Below are 26,501 nucleotides of genomic sequence, written 5' to 3'. Positions count from 1 at the left end.
CCCTTGCTACAAAAGGTACTGTTTGAAATTCAAAGCCAGGAGCACCCTGGAGAAAAATCACACAAATCCTGTCACAGTCCCAAATGTATTTTGGCTACTTGATATTGTTAAGCTAAAATAGATTTGTATGCACATTGCTATTAAGATTTATATATTATACTGAAAGTATCTTTATGACTCTAAGAGTTAATATCAACTTGTCTTCATTTAATTCATGTTGCAATTATATTTTAAGAATAGTATTTGAACCTTATACAAAACACACTGGAATTAGTATGAATATTCAGAGTTTATTTCTTCTCCAGCTATTTAAACTCTTATATGAAAGACAGTCTTCCAGTTAATAAGTTAACAACCTGAAAAATTCCTTATATTTTTATTGCTAAACTTCAAACTTTATTGAAAGCAACTCTTTTCTTACTTCAAAGAGAAATTATTAGGAATCTAGAAAAATAGTCAAATTTAGCTACTACAGAATTGAACAAATGAAAAGCAAATCTGCTGGCCAGCCCAAGGACCCACAAAGGTCAGTATTTTGTTTCTGGCATGAAACAAGAGCAGATACTTAGAACATAAAAGAAAGGTAAATGCTTTCTATTGTGGAATCGGAAGAAAAAATCACGCATGTAATTTAGTGGCTACAAACTCAAAGGATCAAAGGGATAAAATGACACAGTCACTCCACTCACTAAGCCACTCATGCAGGTAGAAGAATCCTGTATTATCTGGCATCTATTAGTCATTAGACCTTTATTTAATGTGCTAAATTTTGGGGAGAGAGGAAGTTCTAGTGAATATCACAACAAAAGTGTATATTAATTAATCTCGAGATTTATGACTTTCAGCTTTTGTGAAAAGTCATAATTCCTTCCAGATGCCTGAGATTTGACAAGCTCAAGGTAAGTAGGAAAGAAGCAAGAGACCTCGTCTAAGCCAATAAACACATATATATGTATGTGTATACATGCATAGATATACACACATGCATACATTCTTCCTGTGTATTGTTGTATATTGAGATGCATCATTCAGTTTGGTTGAAAAGCCAGTTTCTCTATACCTAAAATAATGTAAATATTGTATCAGGTACCCTTATTGAAAGAACACTGGACAGTGAAGTTAATAATTAGAAACAACTTGAACAGAAACAGCACAGTCATGCACCTTTTACAATTCCCAACACATAACATTGAGACATACTGCAAGCCAAATACAAACAGTCAAGGGATGTTAATTATTGTTAAACTAAAAGACCAGTGTCAAGTTATAATGATACATTAAAAATTACATTATACAGTACACCCTCATGTTGCTATTATGTCAATTATTTTTACAGTTTCTAGTCAAATTTAATTATCAGTCAGCTCCAGATTCTGACTGCACTTGTTTTCTCTAACTAATAGTGTCATTTGTCACATATCAGAAAGGTAGTCAGAGCATCATTCTTAATACTGAATTATGAATGTTGATACTAGTTTGATACATAGTTCAACTTTCTTCAGAGAATTGTTGGTGGAGTACCCCAAGTTTATGTCTGCTGCATGCATAGCTCTCTTCCCTCCAAATTCTCACAGCTACAGCTCCACAAACCTCAACTCAAGCACAGTGTTGGATGCATAAGAAATATCCAATGAGAGCCTATGTAGAAATTAGTGACCTTTTCAGTGTTCTAAAATATATCAGTGAAATTGCTCCAAAGCAGAAACACATTGCTCACATTCACAAGTACAGTGGCTGCTATGCAGAGTTGTCCATTACTCACTTCCCAGAGAGTGCTGCCAGTTTACCCAGCCCCTACTTAAAGAAGATCTTTATGTCTTTTTTATTTCAAAGTCTAAATCTCCATCCTCTGTGGGGACATGAAGCCATCTGAGCTTATTTCAGTATAACTGTAGCTGGCACGTTAATGGTAGTTCTATGTGAGAGCAGACAGATTGCTCCTAAGCATTTAACCAGCTCCAAATTAGCTTATGCTTAACTTTTACAACTGAACTCAAACCCTAAAAAAAGGAAGTCTGTCATTATCTTTCCTTGCAAGAGTAAGATGTAGGAAATGGAAAAATATCCACAAATATTTTTTAGCACAGCAACATAAAATATGGTCCTTCACTGAATCATTTCTTGCAGCCGTAAGAGAACTAAAATAATCCTCACTGCTTAAACGGCATTCACTTGTAGCTTATAAAACTCATTACTTAAATGGTATTTACTTGTACATTAAATGCAAAAATAAGATCATAAAATGCCATTCTTCCCAATTTTCATGCAGAATTAAGAAATACTGAGAGAGCGCAGAACAGTGAAATAATAAGTTAGTCCTACTTGTTGGTGAAAGATGTTAGTCCTACTTTTTGGTGCCAACCATGATGCTTAACTGAGTGAAGAGACTACACCCCTTCAGAAAGCTGAGAAAGGGGGTCTACTTCTGGAACACTTCAGAGTTCAACAGTTACAAAAACCAAGAAGATAATATACACATGTTTATATATAAACTTACCAAGTTGTGCTAGAAGTTGTGCTTAGATGAGTTATGAGCAGACGTTAAAGGTGAAACCCTACATCTACAGAAGCCAATGGGAATCAAGGATGGATTTCCCTTTCCATGTTTTGTAAACGGGTACTGACTTTTATAATTGCTCTTCTTGATGGAAGCCAGTCCCCTTTGAGAAACAACTATTTGACCTAAAATCAGATATTCTCTCAAATGAAAGAGATTCAGGACAATCCTAAAGGAAAAATTCCCTCTTATACAGAACACTTCATAATCATAGTCAACCAGCTATCCTAAAAACCCTCTAATATTAAATTCTATTTCTTTTTATGATTACAAAAGAACACATTAGAAGAGTACCTTAAGAGCGAGCTTACTTTCTTCTTTCATCATAGTTTCCAAGTTGCTTCCCACATCATACTTTCCATGTTTGATACACAGAATTTACCCATTAACTGTGAAGACAAGTCACTGTCAGCTAACATGTGACCCAGTCAGTGATGAAGCATAAGAAATATCTCAAATATTGCTGGTGCAACATTATAGCGAACTTTAAGAAACTATGACCATTCTTGAAAAAGAGGTCAACAGGAACGTAAAAGGTAGAATATTACTTTGTATCTGAAGTTGAAAACTCAAGGATCCATACCTAAATTTTGAGGTCTCTGATCCTGCAAATTACATGTAGACAAATTTTGGTCTATGGGAATTACTTCAAGGAAATGGCAAGATGTCTAAATAGCAAATCACTTTTCAAGGTTATTTGTAATCAAGTCCTACCTATTTAAGCAGTAGAAGTCAGTTTAAGCATCTCTTTTGCAAAACAAATGATTTCCTCTGGTTTGATGTATCTATCTTGAATAATTAGGAACTTTTCTAATCCTTACGTTTTGTAACCTTCCCAAATTTTTAGAATTAAAAAAACCCATATTTGTCTGTATAATCATTTATTATACATATGCTATAAACACACAGATATCCGTATACCATAAAAGAATAAAAAATTCTATACGCAGGTGTGAGTAGTTAGAAATAACAACCATAATGTCAAAACTCAGATGTAGTTTCTTTGTTGAAGTGCAATATGGTACCACAATTACAAGAACATCATATTACCAAGCAAATCACAATGTGTAAAACATGATGAGAAAGTTGAAATATTTTAAACAATCCAGACAGTATTTTCTTAAAATTACAGTCATCATATCTACATGGAAGTCTTCAAAATACATTTGTCTGCCTGACAACATACTTCAGTGAATCATATGTATTCTCATTTACGTTCTTTAGGCGTTGGACCAACAAAAACAATGTGCTTAATTTTGTGCATTGAGACAAAAAAGGGTCTCCTCGTATTCTCAGAGAGTTTTCACCTTAGCAGTACTGCATCTTCTATCCTTTTCATATCCCTCCTGGTCCACCTCATCTTACCAATCTTTCAGATTGTTTTCCTGCCGCAGTCATTCCTTCTAGGCAATAGCTTCATAATAAAAGCCAGCTCAAAGAAAAGTTTTTTTTTTTTAAATAGTAAATATATTCCACTGATTATTCCTCACAAAAATTCAATCCAACTGTCCTGCATTATGTCTTTCTCATTTCGCAACACATTTTGAAAGATGTCCATTGTGAAGAGTGCTCTGCTCCATGCTGTCATCTGACCAATTAGTAGCAAGGCTGCAGTCTGTCTGCACCCTTAGAAAGCCCCAAACAAGGGCTGAGAGTGCTGAAAAGTCCTTTTTGTCTACCTGAGATTTCAGTAGATCATGTCATGTCTTTGTTTTTACCAGCTACTGGATGCTACCATCACCTGTGCTGTTATTCCCCGTACAGTAGTAGCAATTTTGGCTAACAGATTAGCAACCAATGTCAGGATTCTCCAGAGTAAAAAGCTCCTAAAAACAAAGAATGAGTTTCCCAGTTCAAACTAATACCGGCGCACATGGAAAGCAATAATACACAACTGCATAAGTCAAAAGGTCTTCTGTCCTTGGTGAAGTGAGGGAAATCCTTTGTGAGATGCCTATGTTACACATTGTTTTAATCTCTGAGTACAAAATATTTTCCTAAAGTCGGGATGTCAGTAAGTACTTCAAATATAATTTTGCAGCTGCTCTAAGCACACAAGAAAGTGATAAAATCAAAAGACCTTTTTATTTTTGGAACACGCATCATATTTTTTGTAATGACTCCAAAGTCTGGCCAGTCAGTGATGAGGGAAGGTTGCAGTATGCAGTTGAGAGATCTGTATACTACTAGGTATGTGCTACTTACACAACCTGAGCTGATGTCTATGGAGCTTCTCCAGTAAGCAAACTGGAGAAGTTTACAAAGAGAAGCTCTAACAGCCTTGAGATGCCCAATGGTTGGTTCTGCCTACGGCAGGACATTTACTGTGAGACACACCTGATAAAACAAGAAGAGGACTGTACAGTCTTTTGCACTGAGATGTATTTACTCTATCTGGTAGGTAAACTTTTATTTGAGGCCATTTTACATTTTCAAAAATAATTTCTTACGAGGCCTACTGTTTTGTTTGCCCAGCGAGTACACACAGGAAATTCAGGACTACTCACAAGTCCTCTGCTTACTTTCTAGAAAACAGAGGAACTCCATGGACTTCAGTAGAGCTTCACAGACTCACAGTACAAGACACAAGCAAGCTAAGCACCTGCGCAAGTCTTTGCAGAATAGAAGATTAAGTGAAGACATATAATGTAATTTTTAAAGGTGATGTCAACACGATGACATGTTTCATACTGAACAAGAAGAGTATCCTAATTTCTGCCTGATACAAACAAACTCAATCTGCAGTCAATTATAGTGTAGATAAATGTTGCCTGTTGTCATTTCTTCCTTCTGCTAAGCTTACCTTTATCTTCTGAATTGTGTCATTTCAATTTTTTGTGCACTCTATCATCAAGATCACTCTATAATACAGAGCCAGAGGTCTAATTACATCATGCATTCAGATGTAACCCTGGTATAAAACACAAGGATGTGTGTAACATGACTTCTTTCAGATATGCTCTGAAAGAAGGCTTTTGCCCCCTACACTGACTGATCAATTTGCCCCATTCGCTAGAGGCAGATACACAATAACAGAACAAGTACCACAAAGGACCTTTCTGTAGAAAAGAAAACATTTCTCCATTATTATGGCAGAGTAAAATAAACGTCCCAGCATGTTAATTCCCAAGTATTTAATTTTCTCTTTCCATGGAAAGAAAAACTTTCTGTTCTTCTTCTCCTTCACAAAGCATTTATTGAATACACTCATGAATGTACCCTGAGACTCAAGGATCAGAGTGAATGGGTGCTTTCTGAGCTCACTAACTCTTTTGCATTAATAAAGCTGCTACAACCCACTCCCTGTGCTTGGGCTCCTTCCAGAGCCATTTATATAATAGTGAGAGACTGCACCTAGCAAGAGTCTGCATCACATTGTGAGAGATTGGCATCGACCCCATTCTTATAGTAAAATCAAATATTTTAATTATGGAAAGGAAAAGCTATTTTACCTTGGTCAGATGCAGAAGGTCAAAATTCCCTACTTAATATTGCTTGTCCCATAACACAGTATCTTTATGACCATGCATCTGCTTGTACGGTAGGCTGCCACTGAGTGTAGCATTACCTGAAACTATCTAAGAAAGATACAAAAAACTGCCTAGATATAACACACTTTACACTGCATTCCAAGTAGTTATACACAGTGTCAAAATACATATACTGAAGGGAAGACAACTCAGGGAAGACAGCTCAAGTAATCAATCTCTTCCTATACCTGGCATTTTACTTTTAAGGACACCAGTATTTCACGCAGCACAACAAAGCCTCATTGCATGTTGAAATTCAATACACAGATTATTTGCCTTACCATCTATTTTATCCTTTTTATTGTTAAGGCAGAACAGTTTTAAACTAGTTTTGATAAGATTATCAAGTTCTGGTCTCTTGATGTTTTCACACACTGACTTCCATACTAATAATGGTGGCTTTTTGGGGAGCTCTTTTGATGAGGAGGTGAAACATGCTCTTTTGAAAAGTGGTATAATAAATGAAATTAACTTTTAACATTTAATCTCCTCTTTACTGTATAAATTGGCAGCATAATTTATTTCCCCCATGGTAGTTCTTATTGTTGTCAGAGTTTCAAGAGAATATTAAATTTGTTTCATTTTTTTAAATTCAGATTAACCAAGTGATTAATCTCAGATTAATTTTACAATGAGATAGAAGAATCTGTTATGCGCTATGCATGTGATAAAATAAACCATGTATTAGGTCAGCTTAGTAAATATAACATATATGCTGCCAGTTTTTAATTTGGAACTGACATATTTGGAACTAAGAACTTGAGCGAGTGATATATGCCATTATAATTTTGTACTAATGTACCCTAGCTTCCCTCCATTAGAAGTAGACACACCCACACATCTTTTATTCATTGTGTTGATTAACACCTTTTGAATAATATGTCAATAATGGCAATCCTAAAAGTGGAAGCTATCAATGAAACAACAAAGCAAATAAGTTCAATATGGTTGGGATTTACTTAACAATGAGTTTGATAATGTAAATGTAATTCAGTGTTCACGTACACAAACAATGTTTACGTAAAAACAGCATATGCTGTTGAATTTAAAATAACTGCTTTAAAGACAGTAATTTTCTGAATAGAGTTGAAAAGTTCAGTCTTTTCTGGTGTCATCTGAAAAGGAATGACAGTGGTGGATATGTAGCCAACACCTTTTTGAATCTCAGTTTGTCACAGTTCACAACATCCTACGGGATTCAAGGGTGTACACGTACACTTATCTGCCCAGAGACTCAGTTCATTTGGAAACTTCATACTAACGGAGCATAAAACACTTGATTCCCCCTGCATCCAGCTTGTGAACTGGTAACTAAAGAAAATTGAGTGGGTGGGTTTAATGCAGCTCGTCTGAGTGTTTTTACCTGGTTTTTGTTGTCAAGGAAACCATTTTTGTCTGTTTACATTCATAATAGCAATCTCATTGAATTCTGAGTTTCAGATTTACTTGACTGAATCAAAGCATCAGGGAAGAATAGTGGTGAGACACAAATATACTAGAAGATATTTACAGAAAAAGGAAAAGCTTAAAAATGCATATTTAAATCCTATTAATTCAGTACTATTTGAACTTTATATTTGAAATGACAAACAAGTTAACACAACTTATATGTACAAAAGGTTTTGTATATGTACAAAACCACAAACAGCACATTTTCACAAAGAGATATTTTCACTGTGCTCTTAAGCACAGTCTTAATACTTTTGTTGGAGTTACTGGTTTTAATACCACAGCTGTTAGAAGTTTTCCAAATTTCAACTTTGTCATCAGAAAAATGTTGATTCAACTTTCTGATTCTTTTACTCAAATATACAGTTACACAATTTTTTTATTTTGGATTTTCAATTTATATTTCAATAGTCATTTTAGTATAAATCTTTCCTGTGTCCTTTAGATCAGCTCTTACTCATAAGTAGGAGTTCAAAACCCACAAATAAGAAACATAAATCCTCCAAATTTCCTGATTCCGGCTCTGTTTTATGTGGACTTGGTTGTAGTTAGGTGCTTCCCAGGTTAAATCTCCAGTCTTCTTGTAGAAGGCTGTAAGTATATGTAAAATATTATGTGAACTTTTCCACTGTGAAAACTTTTCACAGCTGCACGAAGATTGATAATTTAAGACTAGGACTAAGACGGAGGACTTTACATATTCTTTCATTCTCATCATATTCCAAGAGGAATCCAAGCCTTCCAGGTGCAGAAACATCTATGGAGAGACAGTGTGTTTTCTTGGAATAAAAGAACTCTCAGACCACTAGTTCCTGGCTCATTTAGACAAATTTTGTATCTCTAAAAAGTCCTATGCCAGTGGTTTGCTTAAAAAGTCCTATTGTAGGTTTTATCACAGGACTTCTCTCTTTGGGAGGAAATATACGTTACATGAAAAAGAGAGAGGAAGAAACAAAGTAAAATTAATAAATGCTATTTCCTACTTTAAAAAAAAGCAAATTATGTTTTATATAAGGAACAAATATTAATAGAAATTAAATGCCTAAGTGGCATACCATAGATTAGCCAGTAAGAAAATATTTTGAGAAAAACAATCAAAATATCTAGAAGCAACAAAGGTTTGTGAGGCATAGGAAAACTTGAAGATCAGTCAGTCTACCATACAGTTATATTTATTCCTTTAGATAATTTTGTTCCTTTTGCCTTGCTTTCAAACATTATTCGGTGACTCTGAACACATTCAGAGTCTCAGTGAAGTCCACGAGATGCTATGTATACCTACAAGGTTTGCCAGCACCACCTACTACCACCAGCTACTAACTATTGCAGGGTCAGAGCTTTAGTACTTTGAATAACTTCCTTTAGGTATGCATAGTGCACTCAGACCTAGTTGTGATGCAAGTTAGTTATAAAATCAATTGTTTGTTCTTAAAGCAATACTTACATGTGGATAGATTAAGTCATTCCAAAAGTTGCACAGACTGAAAAATGGGGGTTATTTACTATCACAAGTTGTTTTACTATCATCAGTTCAGAACAGGCAACAATATCTTCCCGTACAAAGCTGACACATCAGCATCTTTCACTCCTTTAAGTTATTTGTTAGGTTCTGTGTAAGAAGCCATGGTTGGGGATACAAAGCCGTACACAAAACTTAATGAGAATGTTCTCACGTTACTTACTGTTTACACTGCAGTTACATTTTGTCTCCTTCCGACAAGCCTTTGTTCCCTCTACTTCGCATTATACTGAAATCTGAAAATCTATTTTTTCCATTGACCAAAACCAAATACTTGCTGAAGCTACAAGAAACTGGTTGCAATTCTACATACCTTACTGGGTAAAGAGTAACTCTTCTGAAATCAACTCTGAAATTTTAATATGTTGTAGTGTTACAGGACAAGTGCCTAAGAGATGCTCTATATTTCAGGTTCAGTCATATTGGTTTTTATGTTTCTCATCTCCTTTAGTCAAGCACAGGTTATCGGGTTCAAAACTGAAACAGCTATATGAAATTGTATGGTTTGTAATATAAAAAAGGATAAAATAGGCAGGTATAAGAGCCTCTTCTGATTTTAAAACCTAAGACATCATGTTTTAATTTTGTTTGGGCAGAGATTATTGAAAGAGTAAAATTTCCAAATGGTACTGAAATTTAATGCTGAGACTCCAAACCCTTTGGACCAGGCAAGCCCTTCACACCTATTCATAATATTTATTAATATATTTACGTTCATTTATTGCTCTTTATTGTTTTTATGCTGGTCTTCCTTTTGTTATTGCTCAGTGCCGATTCTCATCAATGTATGGTAACTGTAACTCAAATGAAACGAAAAAAAACCCCCAAACTTCTCATATCTCAGAATTAAAAATTACAGAGATATGATATATGTAAATTAGTACAATTAAGTCAGTAACATTTAACAGTTCTTTATCCATGTCCACCAATTGTTGGAATGCTCCTGAAGTGATTAAGAAGCACTGTAGTCTATCTAATAAGAGAAGGTTAATTTAACCTTACAGACATGACCTTAACACCTGAAGAAATGCTGACTCAATTCACACTTGTGTGAAATGAAAGGCTTTTTCTTTCTGTTTCCCTTTCACAAAATTTTAGCCACAGACACTTGATGACATCACTAACCAAAAAGAGATCATACTATCAGAACTAATGAGGTATTAAAATACCTCAACGGATAACAAAGAATATTTAAGATTCCTCTTCCTTCAACCCTTTCAAAGAGTTGCCATTTCCACAAGCAGATGTATAAAAGTATATTGTTCTTAAATAACAGACTGAAGCCCCTTTCAAAGTTTTGTATTGAGATGCGAGCTCAGAACAAAGCATTCCTCTCCAGACAGCTGAAGAAAAAGAAAATGTCAGGGGAGAAACACTGCAAGTTTGCACATAGCATTTATGGTAAAAAAGGATCTCCTGAAAAAGTCTGCACGTGGGTCATGAAATACAGCACAAAGAGACCCATCAGGGCGAAGGAAAAGCTAACATGTCTACACTGGTCCCTAGAAAAATCACATGTGGAAAACTGGTTTCTGTAAAAAGTTGTAGAGATTTCTTAATCCTCTTTGAATGAAATTAAAAAGAATCTTTAACTTCACCTCCAATGATGAACTGAAATTGTTAATAGCTCTCAGTTTACACCTATGATGTCTCACTGCTGTGATAATTCTCAGTATGCCTCAGTATGCTTTGCAGCACCCCAAACTTACATGATGGAGGACGTCCTACTGAGAACTTCAAGCTAAATGAAGACAGAATTCTCACTAAGGAAATCTCCTAGTAGGTTTCTAAGCTGGTGGTGTACATATGGGATGTACAGACAGTTTGACACTGATTTGGGCACAATGAGCTTCAGGATGCTTTCTGGACTTCAACCATCACTAAGTACAGGTGAAGCAGCAATATGGGACAGCTATGCTTTTTATGTTCATATTCTTATGACTTTTAAAACTGAATACTAAAAAAAATTTCTTTACTATATTATGCTTAACACTACTATTAAATTGCATAAACCATTAAGTGCTTTTTCCCTTGGGTATGTATTAACAATTTACTTTTGCCGATAAGTGCACAAATACGACTAGCTTTTGAAAATTGCTCCTTATTTTGTTACTGGTAAGTAATTTTTATATTATTGCAGTGTAAACAGATGCTATTTTCCAGTACATATTCAGCAGTAATGAGCTAATTCAATGTGTTAAAAACAACAACAGATCTTCAAGAATGAGCTCTTTGCTTCAATAGTCCAAGCTCCATTGAAATCTATGTTGGAATCACCCATGATAAGAAGTTAGCAAACTACTCTAGAAGCCCTGTTGCAAAAGAAGAACCTTTTTAGTTCATTTATTCAAATCCTGAACGTATTCTGCTACCTTCCTAACATGCGTATTATGGATCAACTTCTTCCATGTTGATTTGGAAGTTATTTTTTGAGCATAGCTAATATACTGCTATTTTTTTTTTATAAAGGAATGACATTTTGGCAGGAGCTTTACAACTGTTTCAATATTCACTCCTATGAATTCATTATGCACCAAAATCTAGAAACAATGAACCATGGTCTTTTCATTGCCCTTTGGAAATTGCAAGGACTTCCTTATGGAGAGAAAAAAAAGAAAGCAAGCGTGTTAAGTTTAGATTGTGTGGGTGAAATCCTGGCATCACTTAAGTCAACAGAACTTTGACATTTATTTCACCCTGGACTGGCAATTGAAAGCAAGTGCGATGCTCCACCTGGTCTTTGACTGAGCCAACAAAACAAAATGTACAGCATCACAGAATCACATCAGTTGAGCAAAAAAAAAGCCATGCTTTCACCACAAAAATGTGTTATATGCAATTTGGAATATTCTACTTGTCGACCCTTACTATAGCATTTGTTTGGGTAACTGCATCATTTTGGTTAGTGTTATGTACTCATACTCAGCTGCTACTTGTATGTCATACATACATACACTCTACAAAATATTGACAAAATGAAAATTTTCATTCATTCAAATGAAGATGACTCGGTTTGTTCCTCTGCTCTTTCTTTACCAGTTTCTAGTTAACACTGCTAGAGACAACCACAGCATTTGCATGATCTGCATAGGAATATTTTCATGTTTCTTTTCTATTACAGCAAACCTGTTTGCGAAAGGGAGGTATGCGTGTATGTCTACATGCACACCACAGGCAACCTGTCATCTCATCAGAAGTATTATATAGAAAGGTTTCCTGTGTTGAGTACACTTGATATATATATATGTCCAGCAGACATCCAGCTGTAAAGCTAACAAAGACTCACATTTTTGTCAGAGAGATATACACTGTTGTCCTGCTTTTTTAACCGGGTTGCAAATAATCTGTGCAGCAGTTTATGGACAGATATAAAGCCACAGCATATCTCAGAAACACTACATAATGATATCTAGGGAATAAAACATCAAAAGAAGGCAGATAACCCTTAGAACCCTCAGTCTTGACTGAATCTCTTTGACTATCTTTCCATTTTAGAGTAATTTCCTATTTTTGATCCTGGAGCCAAATTTCATCCCATAATAAAAATACAACCAAAATGTAATAAAAATAACTAACCCAATTTATCTCCCAAATACAGTGTTTTACACTATAAATCATTTCAAGAACAATAGTTATTCTAACATGAATGAATCTTAGACCAAAAAACTAAGGAACTCACCTTAAAAGAACATTAACAGTGCAAGTGCAAACAATGGGTATGGAAGGGTAATAGCAGACAGCAAACGTTGTGGTTGTAAAAGCAAGTACTTTCAGGTGTAGGTTGCTATGATCTCTCATATTATGATAAATATTGACAGTGAGTCATGTAAGTCTACCTGAGACAAACTAACTTGCCTGCGAAAGTTAAGTTTCCCAGGGCATTTTCGTGGCTTTCAGAGTTCATGGTGTCCCTAATGGCTGGAACCATGTCACTCCTGTGCCCATACGCGCCATTCTCCTCAGAGCCTTGTGAGGCCTCCACTCCCAGCTGTGGCTGAAGTGCCCCTGGGTGCCACTTACTCCACCAGCCAAATCATAAACTGCAGAAATGATCACCACTTAATGATGCACACATTTACCAAGTAATAAGAATTTTCAACGGTACAGCTTTATGACTGTACCCCAAGGAATGGATGAGAGTAGGATCTCAGGTACTATCCAGAGCCCTCTTGGTGACAGCGAACTTTGAGAAGCCACTTTCTCCAAACGAGATTTCAAAGGCTGTCAGGATAGATGCACAACTGTCACGTGCAGTGTGTTAACATCTGACAGCTTGCAGGACTGTTGCAAAGCCATTTACAGAGGAATACGACAACTCAGGCCAAGCTCAGGACAACTGGCTTTAGCAGTTCAGACATGATTTAACTTCTAATTCCTTCCAACACTTTCTCTTTATAGAGGGTTGAGGCTTTAATCTTTAATTCAGTTCTTCCTCAGTTTCACCTTAGGGATGCAGTTTCAGCCTCAAGGTTTTTGCCCTTCAGTCTCCTAAAAAATACATTTTATTGCATTCCACATACAAACCAGATATTACTTCCAGCTGAGAGTTTTAAGATGTATTAGCACCTTCAGGTTTACACATGGTAAATCTAACAGGTTTCTTCAGGTAGACAACTGTCCAGGAATATAATCGTGAGCTTTCAGGCTAAGCCAAAGGGTTTACTACTACAAATATGGCAGGAGGACAAGCAGTTGTCTGCTAACGATGGATTAAATCTATAGCTGAACCGTTTATTCAATTGTGCGCAAACGTGCCTTTCAGTCTCAAATATACATGTCTATGACTTCTGCAGGTTCGGGAATATGGGTCTGAGACCCCCTGATGTTTTAGAGGAGAGAGCCCCTACCTTTACGCGATCAGATAGATGGACCGCAGCATAGGCCCTGGTGGGCTTTTGACTGGCAGCGTATTACCACAAGAGCCAGCAATAGAATTCATCGTCTGTGTGAAATTGTGCTCCACATGGCTGTACAGTCCCCTCTCCTTCTCCCCATTTAATGCACCCACATCTTTAAAAATAGCTAGAGTCCACTACTCAGAAATTAAGGATGACTTTGTCACACAAAATCGGCACCTTTAATAAGCAGGCCTGAATATGTGGTTATTTACTGTGCAAGAACTTCAGAAAATGACTTGAGATTTGATGTTCATGACAAGATCATCATCTTGTTGATTTGTCTTTTGTGGTGCTGATAAGAGAGAATTATGCATCTCCCCAGCCAAAGGGCCTCAAGGGCCAACCCATCACTTATCAGTTTGAAAATGCACCTTTGCACACAACAGAACAGCTTGCAGTGAAAATACAAAAGGCCTTGTCCTAAATGCAATTCATGTTTCTATAAACAGCATACTGAAACAGCGATGAGCCTCCGTTAGCCCCCCCAGCCAAGCAAAATCCTGGCTTCTTAGCTACAGTTCAAACCCATCAGTTTGTTATGGATATAAGTGCTTAATCAAAAATGCATATTTAGTATTGGTGGGACCTCTTTCTATAGAGAAAAGGAGTCACGCCTGCAAAATACACAGATTCTTGTAACTGCAGCATCAATTTCAAGACTTGAATTAAAATTCATAGTTCAGTTACTGTAAGTGGCTATACCTCCTCACTATGAATCAACCTCTTACTACTCTGTTACCTGTTTCATGTCAGGAGCAGCCATAATAAATCACCAGGCTCATTTCATGAGGATATTGGTGGGGGTGAAGGGCAGCACATTGAGTGGAAAGTAGATAAATATTTTCAGCCTTCATTTTCCTGTTCAGGGAATATGGAAATCAGCATCTTTTGGATACAAGTAGATTTTCTGAGAGAGATAACCTGTAATCTCCGTTAATCTTAAAAGTCCAGATTTAAAGCAGCTACCCATTTAAACTATTCTAGAAGTCCTTCCGTCATTGTTCCTTACCATAAACACCAGAAAAGAGCTAAGACTTCAGCCTTTTATAAGAGCTTAAGTAGTGAGGGGGGTGGAAATATTAATTAAGGCTGACTTTAGAGAAGCTCTGAATCCTAAGTAACCCCAGCTGGAGAATATCAGGATGACAAACCTCCTCCCAGTTGAAAAACAACACTTGCACTGGCCAGACTAATGTATTTCAGGATTCTGTCTTCAAGCATTTCTACTCTCTCGACTTGGACACACTCTCTTTGGTATGACTTCTCCTTCACTTTCAACCAATATCTTTATGATCATTCAGCATGAATAGCTCCTGAATGGCTCTAATTTTTTCTCCTACCGTTTACTCTGCCACTTGAAATTTTCCATTTCTCAAACCACATATTTTCTGTCACTATATCCCAAATGTTAATCATGAACTATGACAGACTTAGAGACTCCTTTCTTTCCACATATTAATCTCTTACTCTGGATCATCACAACAGTTATTCAATGTTGTTTATTTGTCTCTTCTCCCTCTCGCATGCCTTAGAACAACACACCTACTCCAACCGTTTATTCCATAAACTACAAAATCTGAAAATACATTTGTTCTTATTTACCCTCAGACATGTTTTACAGGCTTGACTTGAGCTGTTCTAACATGTTATCTAATAAGCTCAATGATATTCCTACTGGTGTCAAACCTTCTCTCTTTCAAGAAAACTTAAAAATGGGTTTCAGAAAGTATTACTCCATTAATTCATTTGCCAGTCTCCTGCTACTCTCCCTATCTTATATCCTTGTTTCATTTCTGATTTATTAGAAAATAAGCTCTCTGGAGAGAAGTTCTCATTTTACAATCTGTAAAGCACTGTATACTGCACAGATATTTATCTGTAGGCTCCTTGTATAAATAAGCCATAGTGTTCTCCAGGTTCTAAGGAAATTACCAATTAGACTTAATTGTTAGCTTATTCTAAGTTTATTCTAGTTTATTCTCTATTAAAATAGTAGATTTTAATTTTTTTTTGAAGATCATTATTGCAGAATAATTCAGACATACCAATAATATCTTTCCTCAGAAATTATTTCCAGTGTGATTAGTGGTTGTTTATCTATACCAATGGACACTCAGCAAGAAACATGACAAAAATGCTGAGCCCATTTTCTCTTGGAATCTTGCCTTTGGTTCTCGCTGAAGTAGCGTGGACTGATATCTGCAACTAAACAGACATTACAGCCACAACTGAATCCATTCTCAAAATGGTTACAGGTGATACAAAAATCAATTAATAAGTCATCAGAACAAACGCCTACTTTTTCTTAGTGATAACTTTTTGAAAAGATTTTGTTCTTGATTAATATCACTCATTTTCTATGGGATTTGGAGAGAGGATAAACCAATTCACAATTTGCTTTCATAGTTTAGGCAAGATCCTTTTCAACAAGGAATTTTGCTTTTTCATCATTAGGCTGCCAGTACTGGCAGTTCAAAGGCTGTAGAGCACCTGTAAAATTCACACAAAATTCAGCTTCCCACCACCATAAATTGTACTCCTTTCCCACCTCTAAACAGCAGACATGGTCACACACCCAGTGAAAACTCTGCATTGGTTTTCTCTCATGACATGAGTCCAAGAAATTATCTTTCTCATCTTATTAGACTAGACTAGACAATGTTGTAACAAACTTCTCGCAAGCGTGAAATGCTCATCTTCCACTCCTTAGGAATTCCTCTTCCTTTGCAATTCCTTCTATTAGTGCAGAACATGCATAATAAAAAATTAGATCCTTCTGGGAAGGATGACAGAACTTGTGCTTTGGGTTGGAACATGCCTTAACTACTGAAACTCTGCTTGGGCAAATACAATCAACTCTACAAGAGAGAAATGACTAAGTGGTGACCATTAATACAACCCAATTTATTTTAGCCAAGAGTCTGTCCCAGAAGCCTTTTTTTCTCACTGCAAGTCCCCACTCCTCATGATTCCTGCTGCTGAATGTCATTGCATCTGCTCCCTTCTTCTCCTGAATATCTATTCACACCTTACTTCTTGCCAATTGTTTCAGTGGCAGCATCACCTCCAACAGCACTAATTTAGCACGGGAGAAGCTAATAAGGCTACACAGATTGCAGGCTTTTCTCTGCATCTCATACCCTGTTGGCTTGCCTTGCTAGTAAGACCTGTCTCACCAATTGAGACATGGGACTCAGAGTCTAGAAGAATAGCCAAAATGGTGCTGCACCATTTTTAGTGCTTTTTATTAAAAATTCTTCCACCCTGTAACTACATGATGTACATTTTCTTAGCTCTTCTGTGAAGGATGCTTCATTCTTAGAGTGTTTTCAAGCACTACAGAGATACAAATTAGTAATGTAAAATAATTTTAGGAAAAAATTCTTAGCCACTGGTAATGATATAGAATAAAATACTGTTAAATGCAGTAAAAATCTTAATTTCTCCAGTGTCCAAGGTGTTAACTATTTCCATATATTCCAAGTTTTCTGACATCTTCAGACATTGTTACTCATTGCTGCTTCTCAGAATGTGTTTACCTTATAAATTGACTTCATCATAACTGTTCATCACTACATAAGATTCTGGTATGAAAATCATTTTAGAGACTAAGTTGACAAGCAATGACAGGTACGTTGTGGTAGGCCGTTTGACTAGAATTGTATTCGTGAAGAACCATCAAATATTTCTATTCAATAACAAAAGAAAATTTTCTGTTATGTCATTACAATAAGTGATGAGAGTCTTTGGAAAGGTAATGCAGATTGATATACCCTGTAAAATAAAAATTATGCAATATACACATATTAATTACTAAACCATAAAAATAAACAGGTTGTCACTTTGGAAGAACAAGTTCTATACAAGTGATGAAATTCTGTATTTGGCACACAAGGTATTCAAGCAGACAGAACATAAGGAGTGAGCTTGTTTGAGTGATTATTTGGTTTGCAGTTTAGTGCTTTTATCATCAATTTAAAAAGAAACAAAACAAAGCATGTGAGAAAATATCCCATAGTTTTGAAATTACCGTATATATCATTGGCCTATTAAATTATGTCATTTGGACGCATTTTGTATTGCTTTGTAGGCTGAGATGAGAGATAACAATGCTGAAGTGTCTGCATCTAATGAAAACATAACACCTTCTATTTGGTGGCATGGCTTACTGCAAAAAAGCAATATATCACTGTCCTGAAAATGGCCAGCAGGAATAGGAAAATGAGCTACTGCTAATTAAACCTTTTATGTAAAAACATGATTGTTAATCAAATCTTTATTACCCCATACTCTCTCATTCTACTTTCTTCTTCATTTACACTTCAACCTGCAGCCAGCCCTTGAAGTATCAGCTTTACAGTCTTCTTATATGTTGTGGTTTTTTGATATTGTGAAAGGATAAACTTGTGACAATGATAATTTAAAGATACTTAAAATAAAAAAGTGACTGTGGGAGAAAAAAGAACGGTACAATTAAACTACATCTGGTTATTCTGATAGCTAATTAAAAGTCATATTTAAGTTACTAGCAAAATATAAGTATTTACTCAAGCTGAAGATTCATCATTCTTGTGACAACTGAAAAACACCTTTATTACAAAGAAAGAAAATGCTTGGCTTTAGATACATAGAATGCCCTTATTTTCAGAAGTGTGTTGTTCAGTAATGATCACAATATAAGACATATTTCCCTTAAAGAAAGGAAAGATACTTTTAATTTTTAATGATTTCATTGTTATGAAGTTTGCTACACAGTCCCTTCATATAAATTGAATACTAAAGATAAATATTACCCTAGCCAAGTATCTGATTAAAAGCCAACAAAACAGCTTTTGCAAAAATTCTGGGCTAGTCTATAATGAGCTTCTCCTTGTGAGGTACCACATAACCATTTAATTTTTAATTTATATAGTGATAATTATTGCAATATTTGTACAATGAAGTGAAAAAGTTACAATATGTTATTTGAAATAGAAAAGGATTCTTCTTCTAATCATGTTGGAAAGATCAACTGAACTTATTATATTTGTCAAAGAAATAACAAAATCAAAGCAAGCACTGACAATTGCAACAAGACTCTAAATGTAAATTAAAATACTTCAGACAAAAGGCTCGGAGGCAAGTGATTCTCCCATCGAGGGATGATTTTCACTTGTCTCCAGGTGTAACATTATGTGCACTGATGGGCTGATCAACAGAAGAGAACTTCTCCCCAGATGTAATCAGGAGTGATTGATGGTTGGGACAAAAAAGTTGATTATCATGACAAGTCCACTGATGCAGAGAAAATAAGCTGTGCTAGAGGAAGGATAAAACCTGTTCAGATTCTACCTTCTAAGATCTCCTTTCTAAAGAATAAAAAGAAACATTTATGCTCATCCAAAAAGAGCTAACATAAATGAATTCAGTACATTTACTATGCCTCTGTATCTAGTTATTCCACCATGACACAACGATTTGTATATAAACCCCAAACAGAATAAACCCTTGTATTTTTAAAATCACAGTTTGAGATCAACTCATCAAACAATTATATATTTGAAAGTACCTGTATGGTCGACCAGTAGGTCATTGCCTCAGTTTGAATACAGGTTTTGAATTCATAATCAAGCTTTTAAAGGCCATGGGGGAGTTAGGTATAAGTGCCATATTGGATTCTTTCCTGAAAAGAAGTCAGTCCCCTTCAGCCATTTTAAACCTTTAAAGACTTCATTTTCAATTGAGAAAAAAAAAAAAGCACGAGTGGGGGCAACATACCCTCAAAGGTATAGTTCAAATATGTGCTTTTTTATTCCAATCTGAAGCTTTTAAAAGTAGATACTGGGTTGTGCTTCCGCTCCTTCAGAGGATCAGACTTCCAGCTGTTATCTGTGATGTGAGTAAGTACACAGAACTGCAGTATCTCCAGAGACTGTAAAAGACATGCAATGAGTGATAAAAGAACCAAGGAGCCAAAAAAAGTCAGGCCTGGAGGTTCTGAAGTGGAATTTGTTTACATCATGGACAGTTTATTTTTAATAGTAATTCTTACAAAAGGTAATACTATATTTGCTACAAAAGGTGGCTGCACAGATACAGTGAAGAAGAATATATCACAAGGTACCCGAGAGAGTGCAATTTTTCTGACCGTAAAGGGAGAAAAAAAAAAAGTGTCCAGAGTTAATGTAAGATTATTTGAAAAGATTTTATGGCCGTCAGAATACAGTATAATCAACCAAAGACAAGTAAAAGAGCAACTTTATTTTTAATGCATTTTTAGAAGAAATTGGGGTGGTTTTTTTTTTTGAGAAAAAATACAATTTATGTAATTTAACTCATTTTGATGAAGATCCTTCTACATCACACAAAACCACATATTTTCTTCACTATCTGCTCTTTCTGTGGACCAGAGTGACACACAGCCCTGCCTGTTCCTCTTCTTCCAATTCTTCTTTATGTCCTTATCAGTGCCTAAGAAATTGAGCCAGTGCCTAAGAAATTGAGCCAGAAGGAGTCACTGACTGGTGACTGACTGCAAACAATATTTTGCCATTTTTATAGTGAAATTTGTAATCCGCACCTATTATTATTAACCTAGAAGCTCAGATTCTCTACTGTATAAATTCCTATTTTTTAAAATAAATCTATAAGGAAGAAGCTACAACAAACCAAACAAAGCCAGATGAAGATTGCACAGCAAAGAGTTTACAATTTATCTTTCCTTTTAGGTGATGACTCGCTTATGGAAAGTGGTTTCTGTAAAGAGTCCCCATCAGAATTGTTAATAAATTTCAATTGTTTATTAGAGTTGACTGATTTACTTCCACGTTGACTGAGGAAGCTGACAGGAAAAAGAACTGTATGGCAAGATGTGCTAAAACAGAGGTTTCTCTCCTTGCAGTTGAAATGGGCGGTCTTTTCCTTGAATGGAACATGACAGAATTGAGAGAGAGACTTCTTTTCCTTTTATACTGTCTATACCTGTTATACTATCTATATTTTTCCCTGTCTATACCAGTTCCCTCATTTTATTTATACAAATGGTATTTTTCCAAGTACAGGTCAAAAATACTAAGCATTGTCTTCATTCCCACAATTCCAGCCAATACTTCAAAGAAACTCCAGTTAGCCACTACCTGCCTAACTTTAGTATTTGAATTTCATTCTCATGTTCCCCCACCCTTCTTCATGCACAAAAACTTTCTAGCGCTACTGTAACCCAAAGAATGTAGCTACAGGACCTAGTTCATTAAAACCAAAAAAGTGGAAATACGTATGTAATTTGCCTGTAATTCATCTTAGTGAGTGAGACATAATCCAGATTAAGCACTCTGCTGACACTGAAAGAAGATTTTGGAAAACCTGTCAGACCATTTAGGTCTGCATCCTGCCTCCCAATATCATGTTTTCTGGTACATTCTTATATTCTAATTTATTAATTTCTGAGAGAAGGAGAATTTCTGACAGGAACAAATGTGGATGTGTTCAAACACGGGAGGGAGATTGCTTTTATTTCAGACTTTCTCTCTTATTAACTACTCTCACCTCTGCCTTTCTCTCCTTCATCTTCTGCTCTTTGCAGTTCTGAGATCATCTATGCCCAAGCAGAAGTTAAAAGTTGGCCCCAAAAGGGCAAATATTGCAACCGTTCACTTTGGTGCCAGAAGCAGAAACCTCTTAAATGAATATTCCACAGACAGAATGCTGGTCGTTAATCTTTTGCCAATTATTAACAGGACTATCAGAGCGCACCATTGCCGATTCACAGATCCTTTCTAGCAAACTCAAGTAATTTTCAAGAGATATCAAACCTTTGGCACAACAGACTTGTTTTATCAAAAAAGTAAGCGTGTTGAAAATGAAATAACCTGTTAGGATGAGTAGAGGTAGAAAGCAAGAGTTGACAAAGGTGAATAAAAAAAGTCTAAATCTTGCATAATCTTTAAGTCCTAACACAGCAACAGCTCCTGATGAGCTGAATGTTTTAATCTCTCCAGGATCATGTTCCTATACTGACTGTGATGTTCAGTTGGTGTAGATATTGGACATTTCTCCATAACTCCTGCTTGTGCAGGGAGTAGATAGTTGGAAGCATTAGACTTTGCTTTCTCCAGGATTTACAGAATGGAAATATTTAGGCTGGAAAAGACCCTTAAGATCAAGTCCAACCATTAACCTAGCACTGTTAAGTCCACCACTAAATCATGTCCCTAAGCGCCATGTCTACACATCTTTTAAATACCCCCATGGATGGAGACTCAATCACTTCCCTAGGCAGCCTGTTCCAATTAGACACTTGCTTGATTTAGACAGTCTCTCTTCAACTACCACTGCTGAATATGGCTGAAGAGTGAATTTTGAGAGGAAAGTGTAAGTCTTGTAGTACGAAAACAGTGGATAGCAAGGCACTCCATCTTTCCCTGCCAGGAAGACTGAGTAACCAGCTAACATTAAGAATATGCCTTCTTAAAGATCAATAACTTTAAAACTTTCCTTCTTTCCTACTGCCTTTTTGTCTTCAGGCAACGCCTCTGTGAGCCTGATACCTCTGGACTGGCCTATGTTCTGCGACAGTACAAATTTTCTAGCCACTTTTAGTGAAAGTAGATTACTTTCACTACAAGAGAGGAGATAGGTACAAGGATTAATGAAGAGTTTGTGTAGAGAGCTCCATAGCTTGTGGACCACTGCGAGACCACTTACAGCACATCCTTAGGCTATAAGTCACGGGACTCAGTTCAACACCTCCAAAAGTACTCTGAAACTAAAAAGGTGCTGTGTCAGATATGAATAATTTCTGCTTCTAGGTTGTATAGGTGCATAAAAGTACTGTAGACTAGGTCAAAATTATGGAAAAAATACTTTATACAACAAAAGGAAATTATTTATGCTTCCTATTAAGCATTTGAGAAATGTTTTAAGAAACTACAGGTTATGTGAAAATTCATGACTATTGTTCAACAGATTATTCTCAATTTTGTAATTTATAAATTAAGTTACTTATTTCCTACATGAAAAAAGGTTGCTCACAACCATCTCAGAATGAAACATCTAACAGAAGACAGAACTGAAATAAAATACTAAGATTATTTTCTTTCAATATAAAACACAAAGAAAAAAAAAAAAGTTTGAATTCTGTAGTATGGGAAAGACCAGACCTGCACAGGACCTGACTGAAATCCGTATTGCAGCCTTTAAAACTGTGGTCTAGGAAACAGGAGCTAATGCTTCTAAAATGTGCAGGCTAGGCCTATAAAAACAGACTCCACTGAATACCCGACTGGGCAAAAAAAGTACTAGGTTGTTTTCAAATTTGTCATGTATGTAATAGAAGTGCAAAATATTCTGTGCTATTTGATTAGACTTTAGGAATGTGAACAAAATCATATCTCTTTAATTATTTTTTTAGTAATTCTTTAGGGTTTCCATAAAGTGTTGATACAAATGCCAGATATCCCATGGAAAACTCTGCACTAATCACTTTCTGTGATTACTTGCTACTTTTTCCAGTTAATACTATAAACCAGTATCTCTGGAAAAGTGTTGACCTATGAGTGTATTTCCATTCTGACTCACATTCTGATCTCAAATGAATGGCATGTGCAATTCCACAACTGAAATCAGCATTTGTTTCTCCTTACACCGAACTCCGTAGCACGGGAAAGATGGTGCATTATCAGAAAGAAGTAGCATTTATATTTATGTGTATATATTATATACATATATAAAAAATAATTTTACATATATATAAAAACAAGTTAATTCTGGGCAAAGTTTTATTCTTGGGAGGTACAAGTGCTGCAATTAATATTATACCCTCCTGGAGTAACACTGACTTTAAGGGGATGCTGAGCATCTGTAAATGTTTGCATAAGAGATTCTCCTTAAAGAATCATGCTGATGACTTCACAGAACACAGGTGCATTGGTTTGGAAAGACCAGAAGTAAAATTGCCTTGAGATAATAGATAAATGTGCTTGGTGGTGATAGCAATACCTGCAACAAGTGACTTTGATTAAGCAAGCTGTGCATTACAATTCAAGCAGAAATTGTTGGGTTTATACCAAAGCTGGGTTCTAAATCTAAAGGTTAATTGGAAATCTAAATCTAAATCTAACCTGTAATTGGAGGCACAACAAAATATGCAGAGAATAAGAACATGTGGTTATAGCCACACACAGAACAGCAGCTGAGGCAAATAGTACGAATGGCTTCGAATACCATTTAAGTATATCTCTGGAAGTTAAAAAATAACAGATCTGGTATCAGAAGGGTGAAATGCTAAATAACCTTAAGCAGTTAGCTGTATCAGCCTTTCCTGTTCTTAATGGACCAACTTTTGAAAGTTTCCCTCTCTTTGCAAACAGAGGCCACAGGCCAGGTGTGACCATCGCTTGGCATGGACAAGAAATGAAATCTGTTACCTCTTCCAAACCACAGAAACAGGTTTGTAAGCTAGTTGAGCAGTAGGTCACATAATCTCCCTGAGCTCTGGGACTACACTCAGTGTTTCCTGACCATCCTCAGAAACAGGTGTCTGATTTAAGACCCTCTGCCGACAGGGAGCCCACAACTGTCCCTAGCTGTTTCTTTCCAGAACTTCACTACACGATTGTAGCTAGAATTGTTTCAACAAAATATTCCAGCAAAAAATTCCTTGAATTAAGCTGAAGAATCAAGCAAATTTATTCTTCTGTCAAAACTGACGAACACAAAGATCAATTGGTCAGTGTTCTGCTATTAACCCCCTTTCATATACTGAAAACCTGGTGTATTTTCCTTGTCTTTTCCACTGTACATCTTTCCAGATCTTTCTACTTTCCCTAGCTGACTGAAGTAGTCATACTAGTGGATGCCTTCTAAATTCTGCACCTAATTATGCTTTTGTTGTAGTGTAATGACCACTGCTGTAAATAGTTCTTCACCTGTGGCATTGCCAATTTCAAATACTGTGGAATACTCACCTGTCCGTTGATAAATGTAACACTCTTGGGGGAGGGCAGAAATCATGGGATTAGTTGTGTGTTTTGATTTTTCTTTTTTTTCCCCATCAGCAATTGTTAATGTATATTTGGATTGTGATTCACTATAATTCCTTTTTGCTCATTAAGCCAGACATTTTACTACTTGTGCATTTAATTTTTCCAGTTGAAGCACAATAGTTTGTGCATTTATTTACTGCACTTGTCAGAATTCCAGACTATTTTCTCCAACTGGTGAAGATAATTTTGGACTGCAATCCTGAACTTGCCACCTCCCATCAAGTGCCTGCCACCCTCCATCTAGCTGTCATCCATAAACCTGGTATATGTACTCCCTGTTCTGTCAGGCACATTGCTAATGAAAATTTAGAGAAGCAGCAAGCATGGAACAGGCTCCTGCAGATCCCGACTTGTAGTGATCTTTGGTTCTGACAGGAAACCAGCAGCAACTACTCTCATTACAGGTTTTTAATCTGTTGTGCAACCAACTTTTAACAATTTCACCTGCACCATATTCCCCTACTTACTTTACAAGGCTGTCACACAGGACTGTATCAACCCTTATTAAAGCCAAAATATATCACATCTATTTATTCCCTATTATCCGTTAGACCAATTACCCTGTCAAAGGAGAAAATTAGATTGGTTTGACATGATTTGCTCTTGACAAATTCATGTTGGCTGTTTCTTATCACCTTATTATCCCCTAGGTGCTTACAAATTGATACTTTAACCATTTGTTCTAGATACGAAGCGTAACCTAAATAGAAGTTCTCTGGTCCTGCTTCTTTCCCCATGAAAGTTAGAACTGTAATAAAATCCTGTGGAGCTATATTGCATCCTTATCCTCCAAAAAATCCTTCACTGTTCTTTCACCAGAACAGCGCTTTCGGAATACTTACAAGTTCGTACAGCTGAACTACATATTGATTCAGCTTTTGTTTTATATGGATGGAGAAAAACAAGGTAAAAAACCAACAAATAAGGACTCCATGATGAGCAATCAGTTCATGATTTGCAAGAGAATATTACTACTGTTGCTATTTAAGTCAAACAATAATTTCTGGTTAACATATTTGGAAATATTTTTACAATGTATCATAACGGAATTCAAGTCCTGTAAGTACATAAAAATGCCGCCCAACCTTTCTCTAAAGGCAAGCTGGATTATCTCTCAGCCATGCCATCTGCGTTAAACAAGAGGGAAGAGAAAGAAAGAATCCCTTTGCAAGAACTGACCTTGCTAACAGACACTGACACTACCTTGATCAAATGATTAAATTAGAAAAGTGGGGAAAAAGAAGGTCAAATAGTCAAGACGGGTGATCAAAAAAATGAGGAAAATCTAGTAAGCTCTTTTTTTCCAAGCCATGGGGTTGTTTGGGTTTTTTTTGTTTGTTCGTTTGTTTGGTTGGTTTTTTTAGTGATCGCTTATGTTAGCAGAGAATTTACTCCTACAACTACCTGTAGGCACATGAGCTGTCCTACTGAAGTCAGCTGGACTTCATTTTACAGGGTGCTTTTAGCAGAGGCTTAATGTTTACTACAAAGAACACATTTAACTGAACTGGTGCAATAGCTCTCAGC

At 36.1% G+C, this 26,501-nt stretch overlaps 1 protein-coding gene across 1 annotated transcript in view; it reads right to left on the bottom strand.

Moving 5' to 3' along the window:
- Positions 1-26,501, bottom strand: part of ZNF385D (zinc finger protein 385D) — a gene marked incomplete at both ends in the record, with an annotated part of 433,722 nt that overhangs the window by 65,039 nt on the left and 342,182 nt on the right. The window lies entirely within an intron of this gene.

The sequence above is a fragment of the Phaethon aethereus genome, assembly GCF_964289735.1.
Source record: "Phaethon aethereus genome assembly, chromosome: 2".
Classification (NCBI taxonomy): Eukaryota; Metazoa; Chordata; class Aves; order Phaethontiformes; family Phaethontidae; genus Phaethon; species Phaethon aethereus.
This window is presented reverse-complemented; position numbering and strand designations above follow the sequence as displayed.